The sequence below is a fragment of the Emys orbicularis genome, chromosome 1 (genome assembly GCF_028017835.1).
Source record: "Emys orbicularis isolate rEmyOrb1 chromosome 1, rEmyOrb1.hap1, whole genome shotgun sequence".
Lineage (NCBI taxonomy): Eukaryota > Metazoa > Chordata > Testudines > Emydidae > Emys > Emys orbicularis.
In genome coordinates this window covers 131,073,523-131,090,904 of record NC_088683.1, presented here as the reverse complement: position 1 = coordinate 131,090,904, position 17,382 = coordinate 131,073,523, and positions in this window count along the sequence as shown.

Sequence of the window (17,382 nt, the reverse complement as noted above, 5' to 3'; positions counted from 1 at the left end):
TGCCAGTAGTCCCCTCTTTTATATTAATGGGACTCCAGTTCTAGTATCTCTGCTGACCACAACCATGGCAGCATGGAAGCGGATGAGAGAAACTTTTTAGGGTATGTCTACACTTCAAGCTGAAGGTGTAATTTCCAGCATGGGTAGACATACCCACACTAGCACTGAACAAACTAGCGCATTAAAAACAGTGTGGCAGAGTGAGCAGCAGGAGGAGTTAGCCTCCCAAGTACATACCTAGCCTTTCTGATGGGAATTTGCTCCAAAATATGGCACAACTGGAAGTGTAGACATATCCTTATACACGAAGGTCCTAGGGCATTTAGGGCTAGTACCAATATTTTAAATTCTACCAATTAGCCCACAAGCAGCCATTACAGAGCACCGTGCTTATGGAGAGACCCTTTGCTTAACACACGGGCTGGCCCATTCTGCACTAACTTCCATTTCCAGATTAATTTTAGACATAACTCCCAGATAAAGTATGTTACATTCCTCCATGGTGACGGATGACAGTCTCAAGATCTGCATCCTGGATGATATACTATGAAAGTATCTCTTTAAGGGAACAGGGCAGCAGCAGCCCAAGAGGTGTGAATGGCTCAGGCCCACATTAAGAGCCTGAGACTGCATACTTTGTCTAGCACAGATATCACTACCACTCAATTGGTGCCATCACATTCTTTTATGTAGTGTAGGTTGAGGAGTGTCACTTTATTTTCAAGCCAGAAAATCCCAGGCAGTTTTTTCCTCACCTTTTGCAGGTCACTTCTTATCCCCACTCCGCCATCTGTAGCACTCTGTGGTGTCCTGTGTTACTGGAAACTTTGAATTACTACGCTGAGACTCGGTACCAAAGTAAAACCTAGCAGTTGTCCATTTCATTGAATATATCAAGCTGGGCTGTTAGCTTACAAAGAACTAACTAAACACTCTTTAGTATGTGTCATGGTTTAAGAATTATTTTTATGTTACTTTGCTCCCCAAAGCCAGAGCTATGACTTGGCATTCTATTTCACAGTCTAAGGCTTAATTTCTCAATAACTACACACCATGTTAACCTCCTGCCCTTTATCTAGGTGTTCAGAGAAAAACGGCCAATTACAAAACCATATTTTCTTTTAACCCTTTTCTCAAGTGACTGAAATGTTAACTGTGCAATGATTAAAATGTTCTTAGATTATTTATAAAGCCTTCTGTATTATCAAGTCAATTTCTCAACCAAACACTGGTAGAACAAAGAGAAAGGGAGCGGGGGAGGAAAAAGAAGAGGCACTCCATTCTATTGTCTGTTGACATATTCAAGATAAATGTTGTCAGCTTCAGACTAAAGTTATGTACCAGTGGACCCTTTCCTTGGGCAAACAGAGTCCCTATCTCAGGCACTTATATGACCCCATATTACTATAGTATCTGAGCACCTCACAATGTTTAGTGTATTTATCCTCACAATTCACCTCTAAGGAAGTGCTATTATCCACATTTTACAAATGGGGACACTGAGGCACAGAGAATCTAAGTGACTTATCCAAGGTCATACAGGACGTCTGTAGCAGAGCAGGGCCTTGACTTCAGGTCTCCATAGTGCCCTAACCACTAGGCCATCATTCCTTTTGATTTTTTGGTCCATCTGAGGTCAAGTTACAAGCCTGGAAGGGTTGTGAGGGCCAGTGGGCAGACAGAGCTTCCTCTTCTCTTCAAGTGGAAGGAACCAGCTGAGACAGCACTGGATGAATAGGCAAAGACCAGATTCAGGTAAAACCAAATAAAATCCAAGACTAGTATCTGCGATTTAGAAGAGATACACAACTTGGAGCAAAAAATGAAGAAAAGCAAAGAAAAAGGCACTGCCAACATCATTTTTTGAGGGTATGTAATTTTTCAACAGCACTCCAGATTGTTTTTTTTACAAAGGTACTAAAATCAATTAAAATAATATTTGACGCATAATGAACCTGGAAATTTCTCTTAGGAATAACTAGGAATAATTTGCTGCTGCTGCTATTTTCCTAGACCCATATCTGATATTTTTCTTATATACTTAGGCAATCCTAAAAAAGTTTTAGTTTTATAGTCACTATCATTTCAAAGATTTCTTCTGTTTTTTTTCCAGATGATACCAATTCCAGTGGTATTCCCTATTTTAAGTGTAGAGAATATATCTCAAAACACTGGAATCTTTGAAAACAGAACAAAATTGGGAAGTGTGCTCAATGTACCTTTAAAAAAAATCCTAATAATATCTTGACTATATCAATCAGCTTGTTTAGACTTGATAATGTTTCCACCTTATGAATCCACCCAGGTTCAGAACATTTATCTCAGCAGGCTGCAGAACTTTCCATTTGTCTTTATTACATGAAGCTGGATCATTCTAATTTCTTGTTTACAGGCAACTTAGGTCATTTCTGTATGCAGTTTGATTGAATCCAGTGATGGGAATGCTCATTAGTATTAGCATATCCAGCAGAGCTGAGGCCCTGCTGCTAAGTTTTGTAAAGTTCTTATCAAGGGGCTTTCTCTTTGAGTTCATCTCTAATAGACAAGCAATAGAAGCATACATCAGTGTAACTTCCTGCAGGACTTTGAAAAGTTATCCATGGTTTGTCCAATACCGCCTTAGGAAATTGGGGGACTGAACGGTACAGACTGATGATAATAGGCTATGAAGAAGTGGCAGCAAAGAACTTATAACACAAAGTTACTTAAGACATAAAAGGCATTTAGATAGCTTCTACTTTCCAAACTGACATGACTGAAAAGAAGCCTGGTCTCAGACGACAAAATGCACAATTAGCCTGTGGAACTCACTACCACTAAATGAGGCTATGATCTCAGCAGAAGTTTTAAAAATAGACATTTATATGGATAACAAGAATATCCAGAGTTAAAATAATATATTAAAAATGAACAAGAGTTCTGAAAGCTACATAGCAACCCTCAAGCTTCAGGGCACAAGCCAACCTGTAATTGTTGGGGGTTAGGAGGGAATTTTCTCTGGGGGCAGTTATCCCATAAATGCCTGCTGTAGGGTTTCTTGCACCATCCTCTAAATTATCTAGTATTAAGCCACTGTTGGCAGCAGGGTACAAGACTGTAGAAACCACTGGTCGGATACGATATGAAAAGTCCTATGACTGTCTGACTGAATAGCCTAGGGGATATCAAGAGATCAGGCCCTGTGCATTAAAGCAGTTTAACCTACTTTAACAGGCTTTTCAGCAAGCATAAGGATATGCATGTGAGCCCTGCAGAGAGCACCTCTAGCTATTTAAAGTACTTATATAGCCCAGATTATCTCAGAATCTAAGCACCCATAAAATATATGGCAGAAACCGGCTATTTATAAATAAGGCTATTTGTCGCACCCCAGCAGCTGTGTCCAAAAAACTAAACCTGTGGTAGCCAGAAAGAGAGCAGGTACTCTAAGCTAGGGAGGGATGGTTCTAAACGAGTGTCCTTATAGCGCTCAGTGTTCATTGGCTTGAGTGGGGGGAGATCAGATAAACTGTAAACATGCAAATTTCTTTGAAAAAATATTGTTTCAACTGAGCTTGTAAACTTTTATTTTAACTTTGGGAAACAGTTTACATATTCCTCTGGTGTAGGAAGATGTCACAACATGCTGGGATGAGTGTGACATTTTCTATACAAGCAGACCCAACACAGATTAATCACACTCCTCCATAAACAAACATTCCTGCTTAGAAACAAATCTGTTTACATGGCGAAACCTGCGATGGGACTAGAATTTGGATCTCCAGGTGCTCAGGCTAGTTGTTCCTGCAACGAGCTGTAGCAGCCTCAATAGTCCAGACAGCTAAGGCTCTGGGGGGCAGGGACCATTTTTTGTTCAGTGTTTATACAGCGCCTAGAGAGCAATGGGGTCCTGGCCCCTGACTGGGGTTTCTAGGCACTACTGCCATACAAGTGATAATACACTGGATCAGGAACCTCTGCCACAGCACCATGTTTAGATTTTATTTCATTATGCTTCCAGATCAAGAAAGGTTTCGAATATGGCTTGCTTACCCGGTACAGAAAGGACAAAACTTTGTTCGAACTGCATTTCAATATGTGCTCTAGCCTAACCCCTTCGCCTTGTGCTACCTTTAACAAAAAAAACAAGCCTTCTGAATGCACCTGTAATTTCTGTTTTTCAACAGGTGTCTCAAAATGGCAGTGGGGTGCGGTGGATAAGATTGGAGTTTGTCGTTTTAGAGACCTGAGTTCGGTGATGGAAGTGACTTTGCATAAGCTCTCTGCTAACTTACATTAAAAATGGAGGATGGTAGAGGGAAGTTTTCGGCAGCTCTTTCCTGACCGTCTTCTAGCTTGAGGTTCATGGCCTCAGTCAAAAATAAGGGTGGTAAATTGCATGGAAATGTAGACAGCAATGAGAAGAGTTAAGATGTGAAGTCCTAGTCCCCTCTTTCCCAGCTCAAGTAACTTCCCCCTAGGCTATAGAGTTGGGGGAGGGGGTCAGTCAATCACTCTCCATTTTCTTTCCTAATGGTGTTTGCATCACTGCAGATTTGTCATCAAATTTTTTAACTAACATTATTCTCACTCTATCAATTCATTTTTCATCAGCCCACAATGAAAATTCAAGTCATGCTCAAAGTTTGTATTCTGTGTTTTGGTTTTTGTCATTTCAATGAGATTTTTACAAAATAAAGGTTTAAAGTTCCTATTAATCTGAAAACTTCTGACACAACTTTAACCAGGGAGTCGACTCAAGCTTTGCTAATAATGGCTTTTTTGGTTTGCCAGCAAGTCCAAAAAAATTGTAAACAATTTTTTACTTTGGGTTGAACCAAAAACAATTTTTTAAATTTAGATTTTTTTAAAATATTTTTTGGCAAATGGAAAAGTCAAAAAAAGTCAAGTCTAAACCTTCAGGCACTTTGACAGAAGTAAAGAATGACTAGAGGAGGAGAAGGCCCTTCCTTATCATCTTTAGCCCCATGGTTACAGTCCTAGGAAACCAGTGTTCAGTTCCCCCCTGCTCTTTATGTGAGAAGGAATTTGAACATGGGTTACTGTAGTGAGGTGGACTGACCCTCCCCAAACACAGAGGAAGAGGGTGGCTCCACACCCTCGTGGGTGGAGCCCTACCTCCTACCTCTGCCCCCAGAAACCAAGGGGTGGGGCCAGAAGTATAAAGGTGGGACCCGGAAGCTCAGTAGGGGCCCAGCTACTGGATGGGACAGACGCGTCCCCTGAGCACTCATGCTGGGAGGTGGCAGCAGGCCCGCAGAGTGCAGACGACTGGCTCAGACCACGTGGACCCTGGACTGACCTGACCCCGGGGGAAGCAGACGAGTGGCCCGGACCACCCGGACTCCTGGACGACCTGACCCCACAGGAAGCAGACAACTGGCCCGGACCACCCGGACGACCCGACCCCGCAGGAGACAGACGACTGGCCCGGATCACCGGCTGGCCCAACCCCGGCAGAGCTTCTGCTGGCAACTGTGGCCCCCGCCGATAACCTTACCTCACTGGACCAGCAGGTACCCTTGAGTGGGGAGAGTGCAAGTGGCCATGGGGTAGTAGACCGCTGTCTGGCTGCAACGCTGGCAGAGGGTGAGTCAGCGTGTTGCGGCTTGGATACCCGCTGACGTGGTGGCAGACCCCTCCGCCACCCTTAGGGCCCTGGGCCGGGACGCAGTTGAGTGGGAGGGCCTGCATCCCCCCTGTCACCCAAGTGGTGGGTGGCAGTCTCCCCCTCCCTCAGGCTAGCTGAAGGAAAGCCTGAGTTAACTGACTTTGTTTGCAGCCCCACCTGAGTGCAGGTTGGAACTGAGAGACTTTATTTCACACCCTGCTCTGAACCAGAGCCTAGGCTGATTGACTATTTGCAGCGCCACCTGAGTGAAGGCTTGAGGAGGTACTAGGGCTGCAGGGAGGCAGTGAGGGCAAGAAAAGGCAGCAGGTCCAACCCCCTTGCCAGTGATGAGTGGCCATTTCAGACTGCAGTTTGCCCCTGAGAGAAGGGGCTCGATGACGACTGGCAGTAGCCACTGAGGCAAGGTGGGTATAGGGGGGTTGGGGTTCCCCTGGGAGGGGAGACCCAGAGTGTGGGGACAAGCACCCCAAGGTAAGGGGCACTGTGGTCTGGGAGGGATGCAGCCGGGGCCTGAACTGGTGGAGATAAAGGGACTGCAGAGGGGCAGGTAAGGGCAGGGGAGAAACCGGCCAGAGGAGGGCATTCCTGAGGTGGAAGAGCTAATTCCCAGACTGATCAGCAGGAGGCGCTGTGGTGGTGAGTGCCCCGCCTGGCTACAGTCACCTACATTGCAAGAGAGTTGGTTAGCTACCGGACTAGGGAATATTCTGGCGTGGGGCTCTCTCAGTCTCTCCTGTTGAAGCTTTTCCACTTTTTATATATAAATACATAGTCACTGCAGCAGGGTCTTGAACTTAGGGCATTCACCTAGGATTAGGGAGACCAACTACCAGGCTCACTCTCTTTCCCCAGTGCCTCCATAAGAGTCACTTAACAGATAATGTGACAGTAGATGGTGCTCAAGAGTATTAGCACACTTCCTAGGTTATGTAAGATCAATACAACTTGTTGCGCACAGCAACTCGCTTCTTGCTATTGTAGATCTTTACAGAAAGCTCTTAAAAAGCTAAACATGCCAGCATAGACATGGCTAAAGACTTAATTGCACTTACCTAGCTATCCTTCAAGAATCAAAATTGCTATTGTGACAGAGAATTAATATACATGACCCAACTTTTAATACATTTAAAAGCTCAGTTTTCTCATATGCAATATTGGAAACAAAGCATGGTTTTACAAACTTTTGAAATATGACACACTAGGCGTAAGAGGTTTCCAGTATACTTTAAAAAAAAAAAATGTCTGGCAAGTAAATTAATCCCAAACATACAAAAATGTCTTTTCTACTCACAATACCACAAGTCTTCTCCAAAGGGGGTACACACATATACACCCAACAGGTGGCCAAATCATTTAACATGAATCAACTTCCAACATCTAATCTCTCTTTTAGTTTAAGGAGCTTTCAGTAAAGCCAATGACAAAAATTTCACTGGCTGCCCACTTCTGCTGAAATGTATAATAAGCTTAAGCAACATGCTGCACTCTAGATTCAATTGTCTGCCAAGAGTGAACAAACTTTTCTAGACAATCTGTTATTTTACTGACTGCAGTCAGTAAAGCCTGTTGCACCATCTGCTCTGTGGAAAGTACAAGGTATGTGTTTTACATGGGTTCTCAATGAGAGATGGGCCACAGTCAAAATTCCTGCTGTGGGGATCTGCTGAAAGGAGTTTCAACAGCAATTTCCGACCTTCTAGCTTCATGGCAAAGCATCCTAGACAAAGCCCTTCCATAACAACGTTTTTCTTTTCTATACCCTTGAAAGCAATCTGTTACAACACACCCGGTCGGCAATCTTATCAGAACCTGAAGGACTAAGGGAGCATCGAGCCAGAACTGCTTTCTTACCATTCCAACTAGTCCATTACTGGGGCTATTCCTGTAGGTAAATAAATAGTTGGATTCTCCAATACTGGTTTGAGGTACATTCATTTTCTATGGCATCAGGAAGGGAGTTTACACTGCCATTACCTGAGCTGTAAGTGTCCTGGTAGCAAAGTGGGGGCTTCAGTCTCAAGGGGTGTTCAGCCAGCTACATTCACCACCATTAAAGTAACATGAAGTCCATCATAAAAGCTGACAAATACAGAGAAAAAATGTTTGAGACCAGAGGTATTAATTACATTGAATCATGAGGTAAAACCAAAATGGAATCTATTCGCTTTCTCATGTGATCCACAAGCACCCCATCCCATCCCCACCATATGTCATATGAAAGACATGACTTAGATCTACTATGTTGGGGCATGGACAGATAAAATTCTATTTTGATAACCCTGACATTAGCCTGGGCTAATGCATAATGGTTTGGGCAACAGGTAGTCCTTTGAGACATCCAAAACCAGGAATACATTTGCATCCATTGGAGTGCAATGGCACACAAGTCATGTTGAAGACACAGAATAGGGCTCATGTAAATTTTCTATCAAAACAGGTTTTTGATGGAAGGTAAGGTTTGTAACTAAACAAAGTTTTCACAAAAAGTGGCCACAGAAAATTTTTATTTTTTGTCAAAGAAATGAATACCCAGAACCGGAAATATTTTTTTTTCCTGAAATGCCACTGCAGTGCCTCACAGGAGTTGCGGTTCAGTTGCTTCATGCTCCCATTCTTCTCTATGGATCAGGCTCCTATGCCAGACTTCATCTCCCATAATGCACTGCAGCCATATGACTTTCCATGATGTACCCCTCACCAAGAGGGAGACCATGGTGCATCATGGGAGATGTAGTGTGACCAGGAATCCCAGCCTATAGAGCCAAAGGAGAGCATGAAGCATGGGTACCCATAAGGCACTCTTTTATTTTTAATTTTTCACCAAAAATTCCAAATTTTCCATTGAGAAAAAAATCATTTTCTGGCCTACTCTACCAATACTTACCTTGTTTTATATAATTTCAGAGGCTATGGGTCTTTTCCACCTGGGTGGGTGAGATTTCATAGATTTAAATTTGAGAAAAGCACCCTAGAAACGTCTCTGGATGAAATCCTTAAAGCCTTCCATTTTGCTTAGGTTGCTGAAGTTGAGGGGCTCAGGACACACTTGTTTTAATAGGGTGAGAGAAAACCCAAGTTTGGGAGCCTGGAGTCACTGGGCTGTGGACAAAAACAATCAATGGGAAAAAAGGTGTTCTGATGTTTTTTAAACCAAAGTTCAAAAGGGGGGAAAAAGGAGATTTTTATTTTCAATTTCAGATTCAACAACCTGCTGGCTGAAAAAGACCTCCCTGGGTTTTAACCTTCAGTGATGCTCCTGAATTATGATTCACTTTAATCCCCAATCTAGTCTCTCTCTCTCTCTCTCTTTTGTGTTCCCCCTGGAAATTTGAGCTTCTATGTGAGATCCACCAGCCTCTGCATCAATAGAGGGGATGATGTAGCATGGCCTTTCTTCTGCTTTGTTTTCTGCAGCCTCCCTACTAATATCACCAGTTATTTCTAATTCCGAAATAAATTCCTTGAAAAATAAAGCATGCAAAAACTCAGAACAGCTGTTAGACCTTAGAGCAATGAAGTTGTACCTTTCTTCTGAATTCAGGGGGAGGGGAAACTTTGATTAACTGATGTCTAAGGTTTAAAACCTAGTTGCTAACAAGGTGGTGGCAGGTAACTCTGGGGACAAACCATCTCTTCAAGAATTAGAAAAGGAGAAAAAAAAATACTTACCTCCGGAAGGAAAAGAGGTGTTCGCCTTCAGCAGTCAAACATATAATGGTCATTTTAGGACTACAGCTGCTTGTTGCTCCCAAATTTAAAGGGCCAGCTACCTGGAAAGCATGCTGGGAGAGGTTCCTATTGCAGTTTGGCCCCACACTGGGGAGTTCAAAAGTGATTAAGGAATCCCATAGGAAGTAGCTCTTAGGAAAGATGATTGAATTCCTGTCTTGTAGAGGGCCAGGAATCCCGATCTTATGAGTTTTACAGAGCCTGCTGTATTCAAATTAGTTATGTCTTTTGATTCTATAACAAATCTAGATGCTTTTGGACATCCACTGTATCCTGTGCTTTAAGCTTACAATCAGTGCATCACAGTAACTCCACCCTTCCATCGGCCCTTCTTTCCACAGGCCTCCTGCCAGCCAGCGCCCGGATTAAAGAGTTTTGGGGCCCTATGCACAATGGAAATTGGGCCTCTGCACACCTTCCTTGCCCCTGGGGAGACAGTAAGGTCCTGCCCCACAGGGTGGGGGCCCCTGAGGTGTTGGAAAGTGAGCCTGCCTGGCTGCAATCACCCACAGGCTCCTGTCCCATGGGTCTGGTCTGGTTCCCTGCTTCAGCCTGTGGGCTTTGCCACACGAGGCAGAGGGAGCCCTCCTCTGCCCCTCACCTCCTATGATGCCCCGCCCCTTTCCTGGCCCACGATGGGGCCTTGTGCAAGTGCACTGAGTGCACATTGAGTAACCGGGCCTGCTGCCAACATTCCTGTCCTCAGAGATTCTCTTCTCAGTGCTGCTCTTCTCTTCCACTGTCTGCTAGACAGTATATCTGCTTGAGAGACAGTACAACCTAAACGAATAAGGATGGGAGCGAGGCTTAGGACCCTGTCAGTACTGCTCAAGTCTTCACTGGTGGCTCACTGTGTAGCTACTTACAAGTCACTTCTCTGCCTCAGTGTACCCATCTTTAAAATGAGGGCAATATAACAAGCTGATAACACCCTGCATGGGGTGAATCGTTTAGCATTCACCCTACTAGCAGCATCTTGGACCACCTGTTGAATATTTAATAGAACAGTGCAATATTTTTTCTGTCTTCTAAAATTATTTGATACACTCAGAGCCATTGGCTCCTTAGAAATACTTGCCAGTCTTCAACCCATCAGAATTCAATTTATATGCCTACTTATATGGTGTAATGAAAACAGAATAGATTAGAATTCTAGTAGCACACCCAGTTCTCCCTTTGGGGAATGCTTAATTTCTAGGATTTAAAAATTACAGGACAGTTTCATTTGTATATTTAATTATATGGCAAGGCAACTGAATGCCCCAATATGGACATGTCATGGTATACTTAAAATGTCATGATAGATTTGCCAGTTAATACAGAACAAGCAGGCTTGTTTTTCTTTTATTGACTGATAATCATAAGAGAAAAAAGGGAACAAGTCTGTCACTGGTTGTGCCAGGCACAAATAACATCTTAGAATAATAATAAATAATTCTTCTTTCCACAGTTCCATGCTGACGGAGTATGTGCTTTAGCACTGTCACTCTGTATTTACTAATCAACCCATGACAAATCTATGACTGTGTCCCATACATAAGTAGTGCACTTGTACATATTTCTATAGGAAATTATGGAGTGGGTGGCTGTCTGATGGATTACTATGCTTTACAAATCAGACATAGGTTTTTTATAATCAGACACATGCTTATCAAAGTATTCCAAGACATCATGCACATTATGAATTGGCTCAAAGTGTGAAAGACACATTAAAATATTCACTTTCAGCCTCTATTTTAAAGTTACTGATTCAAGCACATTAGTTGTCATCCTTTTGAAAACATACAGCAAAAATAAAAAGATTACTCGTTACAAAAGGGCTTACGAGAACTTGAGGTGAAAAGGAGAGCGTAGTCCACCCACCTATTCAGGAGCTAGATAGTTATCTGGCATAAATCGATCCATTGTCCTCAAAAGAGCTGTATTTATTTACACCAGCTGAGGATCAGACCACAAGATTTTAAATGCTATGAGATGAAATCTAAATATTTGCCTTCCCTCCACCCCCACCTTCCATTCCATTCCATTATTTATTGGAACTTCCCTTTTATGAAAAGAGTGCAAAATGTTCCAAAATCAGGACCATCTCCAATTTTCAAGACAGGTAGCATTCTTCATTCATTTCAGAATAACACATTTGAAGAGCTTTTATGTGATCAGCTGCGGGAATTGCACTCTTGATCTGGTGATGGAGGGGGCATGGTTAATGGACAGACATGTTTTGGAGAAAGGAAAAGGGAAAATTTGAAGGTGTGGTTTCTGGAGGAAGGAATTGTGAGCCAGCACTTATGGGTCATATTCTTGGTCTCTGCACTAACTTGCTAACCTTTCTGTGCCTCATTTTTTCCATCTGTAAAATAGGGATGTTAAAAGTAGGAAAGGGTCTGCAAAAAGTAGGAAAGGGTCATTTGTGTGATACAGACTACTGCCTAGCTAGGAACTGGACTGAGATCACCAACTCATTTCACATAGGCCACTAAAAATACATCATCTAGTAATGACTTCCAGTCACTAGCAACATGGGCTGGATTCTAACCAATTACCTAATGGCAAAAGGCTGTACCTATATCATAGTACCAGTCCCCAGAGTCATTAAATCCCTCTGTGATGGACATTCTGTTTCTTTATCCTCAGTAATCTATCTGTGTTCTAATCTTCATGTAATGTTCTGATAAAAGTACCAGTGAATAAAGAACACAAACTTTTAAGGTCTTCCCCCATCAGATGTTTGGAGCCCATCAGGAGAATAAAACAAGATACCTACAGAGATTCATACATGAGATAACCCTAAGAATGTATGTCAGATATAAATCTTTTGGAATAGCTGATTTAATTAACTATTGAAGCAGGATGCTCTTTTCTGGTAACTTGTTGGCGCCAGACATTGGATTTTCCTTTGTAAAATGTATCTTGATAATTATTGTCAATGCAAATGGGATTATGATGTTCATGGCAGTTTGTGGAACTCTCTCCTTTAGTAGTTTTGCATAATTATAACTTTTCAAAGCCAGAACGTGAAGATTTATCAATATTGCCATCTAAGGATCTCTTTTAGACTGCACAATCAAGAACTAGACACAACAAATTCTTAAATGTCAGCACTGAAATTTGGAGTGCCGTGGTTTCCCATATTAATACACAGACTGAGGGATCTGGTCAGGGATCAAATGTCAGAGTGACTGACTACAGGAAATTAAATTGGTTAAAAGGGATGCCAAAATAAAATCACAACAACTCACTTTTTCCCATCTTAGAAATCTTTACACATCGTACAAATATACATGAAATACAAATTTAAAATAACTTTAAGGTCAAAAGAAGCTGAAGAAAGCCTCAAAGGGCCTAGGACTTAAACACAAGGGTGGCAATTAAAGGAGAGGAGTGTGGCTTTTGCAGCCACAGCTACATTAGGGTGGGGATTGCGGGGGTGCACTGCCTTAGTGGCAGCTGCTGGAGGTGTCGTATAGTATAGGTATCCTGTATAGTCCCAATACAGGTTGTGTGCCCCACGGGAGCAAACTCAGAAGTGGCAGCTACAAAAAGGTTTCAGTATAAACTCCCGTCACAGTGCTGGACTCTGAGGCCTGGTCTACACTGAGTTTAATATCGAATTTAGCAGCGTTAAATCAAATTAACCCTGCACGCGTCCACACAACGAAGCCATTTATTTCGAAATAAAGGGCTCTTAAAATCGATTTCTGTACTCCTCCCCGACGAGGGGAGTAGCGCCAAAATCGATATTGCTATTTTGAATTAGGGTTAGTGTGGCCGCAATTCAACGGTATTGACCTCCGGGAGCTATCCCACAGTGCACCATTGTGACCGCTCTGGACAGCAATCTGAACTCGGATGCACTGGCCAGGTAGACAGGAAAAGCCCCGCGAACTTTTGAATTTTATTTCCTGTTTGCCCAGCGTGGAGAGCACAGGTGACCACAGAGAGCTCATCAGCACAGGTAACCATGCAATCCGAGAATCGAAAAAGAGCACCAGCATGGTCCGTACGGGAGGTACTGGCTCTGATCGCTACATGGGGAGAGGATTCAGTGCTAGCAGAACTACGTTCTAAAAGACGAAATGCCAAAACTTTTGAAAAAATCTCCAAGGGCATGATGGAGAGAGGCCACAATAGGGACTCAGATCAGTGCTGCGTGAAAGTTAAGGAGCTCAGACAAGCCTATCAAAAAACAAAGGAGGCAAACGGTCGCTCTGGGTCAGAGCCGCAGACATGCCGTTTCTACGCTGAGCTGTATGCAATTCTGGGGGGGCCGCCACCACTACCCCACCTCTGACCGTGGATTCTGAGGTGGGGGTAATCTCAGCCACACCTGAGGATTCTGCGGACGGGGAAGAGGAGGAAGAGGAGGACAAGGACGAGCTTGCGGAGAGCACACAGCACTCGGTTCTCCCCAACAGCCAGGATCTTTTTCTCAGCCTGAGTGAAGTACCCTCCCAACCCTCCCAAGGCAGTATCCAAGACCATGACCCCATGGAAGGAACCTCAGGTGAGTTTACCTTTTAAAATATAAAACATGGTTTAAAATCAAGCGTTTTTTAAAGATTAATTTGCCCTGAGGACTTGGGATGCATTCACGGCCAGTACAGCTACTGGAAAAGTCTGTTAAAGTGTCTGGGGGTGGAGCGGAAATCCTCCAGGGACATCTCCATGAAGCTCTCCTGGAGGTACTCCAAAAGCCTTTCCACAAGGTTTCTGGGCAGTGCAGCCTTATTCCGTCCTCCATGATAGGACACTTGACCACGCCATGCTAGTAGCAAATAATCTGGTATCATTGCATGACAAAGCCTGGCAGCGTATGGTCCCGGTGTTTGCTGGCATTCAAGCAACATCCGTTCTTTATCTCGCTGTGTAATCCTCAGGAGAGTTATATCGCTCATGGTAACCTGGTTGAAATACGGGAATTTAATTAAGGGGACAGAGGTGGCCCTTCCTACTGGGCTGTTTGCCTGTGGCTGAAAAGAAATCCTTCTCTGTAGTTAGCCAAGCGGGGGGGGGTGAGGTAATTGGCGCTGAGCTTTTCGCGTTTGGCTAGCAGGGATCTTCCCTGATACCAGCCACGTGATGGAGGGAGGGGTAAAGTGATCATCCCAGATAATTGATGGCAGGGTGGGTTAGTTTCGTTTCTGCAGGGATCTTCCCTGATACCAGCCATGCGGTGGGGGGAGGGATAAAGCGATCATCCCAGAGAATTGGATGGGGAGGGGGGGTGTTAGTTTGTTTTCTGCTGCTGCAGGTTAACAGGAAAACCGCAGCACTCAACGGGCTTTGCTTGGTATGTGGGAAAGGAGGGTGCAGAAGCCGAAAGACAATGGCTTACCATGGCCGCATGCAAGCCGAATTCTGTTGCCCGGACCTGCGTCTGTGATCTCTAACACCAAAGCCACAGGCACTCAATATTAAGATGCAAAATGCGACCTTGCAGTGAAATCACATGTGCTATGTAATGTGAATAGTGTTGTTCACCGTGAAAGAGTATAAGCATTGTTCTGTAAAATGTATCTTTTTAAAAACTTCTCTCCTTTTTTCCCTCCCTCCAGCAGCTGCAAATTTTTCAAGCCTCCCTCCTCCGTCCCGAAGGCTATCTCAGATAAGGCGGCGGAAAAAGAGGATGCGAGACGAGATGTTCTCGGAAATCATGGAATCCACCCGCAATGAAAGAGCTCATTTGAATGAGTGGAAGGACACAGTCTCAAAGTACAGGAAAGATGCCAGTGAATGTGAGGTCATGAGGGACACTCGAGATGAGAGGTGGCAGGCTGCAACACTGGGGCTGCTGCGTGATCAAACGGACATGCTCCGGTGTCTGGTGGAGCTTCAGGAACAGCAGCAGGATCACAGAGTGCCGCTGCAGCCGCTGTATAACCTCCTTCCCCCCTCACCATGTTCCATAGCCTCCTCACCCAGACGTGTAAGAACGCAGGGGGAGGCTCCGTGCACCCTCCCATTCCACCCCAGTGGACAGCCCAACCAAAAGGCTATCATTATACTGAATTTTTTTTAGTGGCCTTTTCCTTCCCTCCTATCCTCCTCCCAAACCCCACCCGGGCTACCTTGTCAGTTCTCTCCCTATGTTTATAATCAATTAATAAAGAATACATGATTTTTAAACAATAGTGACTTTATTTCCTTTGAAAGCAAGCTGTGATCGAAGGGGGAGGGTGGTTTGCTTACAGGGAATGAGTCAATCAAGGGGGCGGGTTTTCAACAAACAGAACTTTCACACCGTAGCCTGGCCAGTCATGAAACTGGTTTTCAAAGCTTCTCTGATGTGCAGCGCTTCCTGGTGTGATCTTCTAATCGCCCTGGTGTCTGGCTGCGCATAATCAGCAGCCAGGCGATTTGCCTCAGCCTCCCACCCCGCCATAAATGTCTCCCCCTTACCCTCCCAGAGATTGTGGAGCACACAGAAAGCAGCAATAACAATGGGGATATTGGTTTGGCTGAGGTCTGAGCGAGTCACTAACGTGCGCCAGTGACCTTTTAAATGTCCAAATGCACATTCTACCACCATTCTGCACTTGCTCAGCCTGTAGTTGAACAGCTCCTGACTGCTGTCCAGGCTGCCTGTGTATGGCTTCATGAGCCATGGCATTAAGGGGTAGGCTGGGTCCCCAAGGATAACTATAGGCATTTCAACATCCCCAACGGTTATTTTCTGGTCTGGGAAGTAAGTCCCTTGCTGCAGTCGTTTAAACAGAGTAGCGTTCCTGAAGACGCGAGCGTCATGAACCCTTCCTGGCCAGCCCAAGTTGATGTTGGTGAAACGTCCCTTGTGATCCACCAGTGCTTGCAGCACCATTGAAAAGTACCCCTTGCGGTTTATGTACTGGGTACCCTGGTGCTCCGGTGTCAAGATAGGGATATGGGTTCCATCTATCGCCCCACCACAGTTAGGGAATCCCATTGCAGCAAAGCCATCCACTATGACCTGCACATTTCCCAGAGTCACTACCTTTCGTAGCAGCAGCTCAGTGATTGCTTTGGCTACTTGCATCACAGCAGCCCCCACAGTAGATTTGCCCACTCCAAATTGATTCCCGACTGACCGGTAGCTGTCTGGCGTTGCAAGCTTCCACAGGGCTATCGCCACTCGCTTCTCAACTGTGAGGGCTGCTCTCATCTCAGTATTCTGGCGCTTCAGAGCAGGGGAAAGCAAGTCACAAAGTTCCATGAAAGTGCCCTTACGCATGCGAAAGTTTCGCAGCCACTGGGAATCGTCCCACACCTGCAACACTATGTGGTCCCACCAGTCTGTGCTTGTTTCCCGGGCCCAGAATCGGCGTTCCACGGCTATAACTTGTCCCATTAACAGCATGATCTCCAAAGCGCCAGGGCCCGCGGTTTGATAGAATTCCATGTCCATGTCCTCATCATTCTCGTCGCCGCGCTGCCATAGCCTACTCCTCGTCGCCTGGTTTTGCAGGTTCTGGTTCAGCATAAACTGCACGATAACGCGCAAGGTGTTTACAATGTTCATGACTGCTGTCTTGAGCTGAGCGGGCTCCATGCTTGCCGCGATATGGTGTCTGCAGTGTTCACCCAGGAAAAAGGCGCGAAACGGTGGTCTGCCGTTGCTTTCCCGGAGGGAGGGGGAGGATGTACCCAGAACCACCCGCGATAATGTTTTTGGCCCCATCAGGCTTTGGGATCTCAACCCAGAATTCCAATGGGCGGAGGAGACTGCGGGAACTATGGGATAGCTATGGGATAGGTACCCACAGTGCAATGCTCCGGAAATCGACGCTAGCCCCGGTACATGGACGCACACTGCCGAATTAATGTGTTTAGTGTGGCCGCATACATTCGACTTTATACAATCTGTTGCCAAAAATCGAATTCTGTAAATTTGGATTAATCCCGTAGTGTAGACATACCCTGAGTGTTACAAGGATAGAATGAGCCACACCCCAACCCACCCTCCCGTGCACCCTTGTAAGGGGGAAGGTGGAGTCATGTTAGCCTCTCCCCTTGCACTTAGGTAGTGCAGAGACTAGTATTCAGGA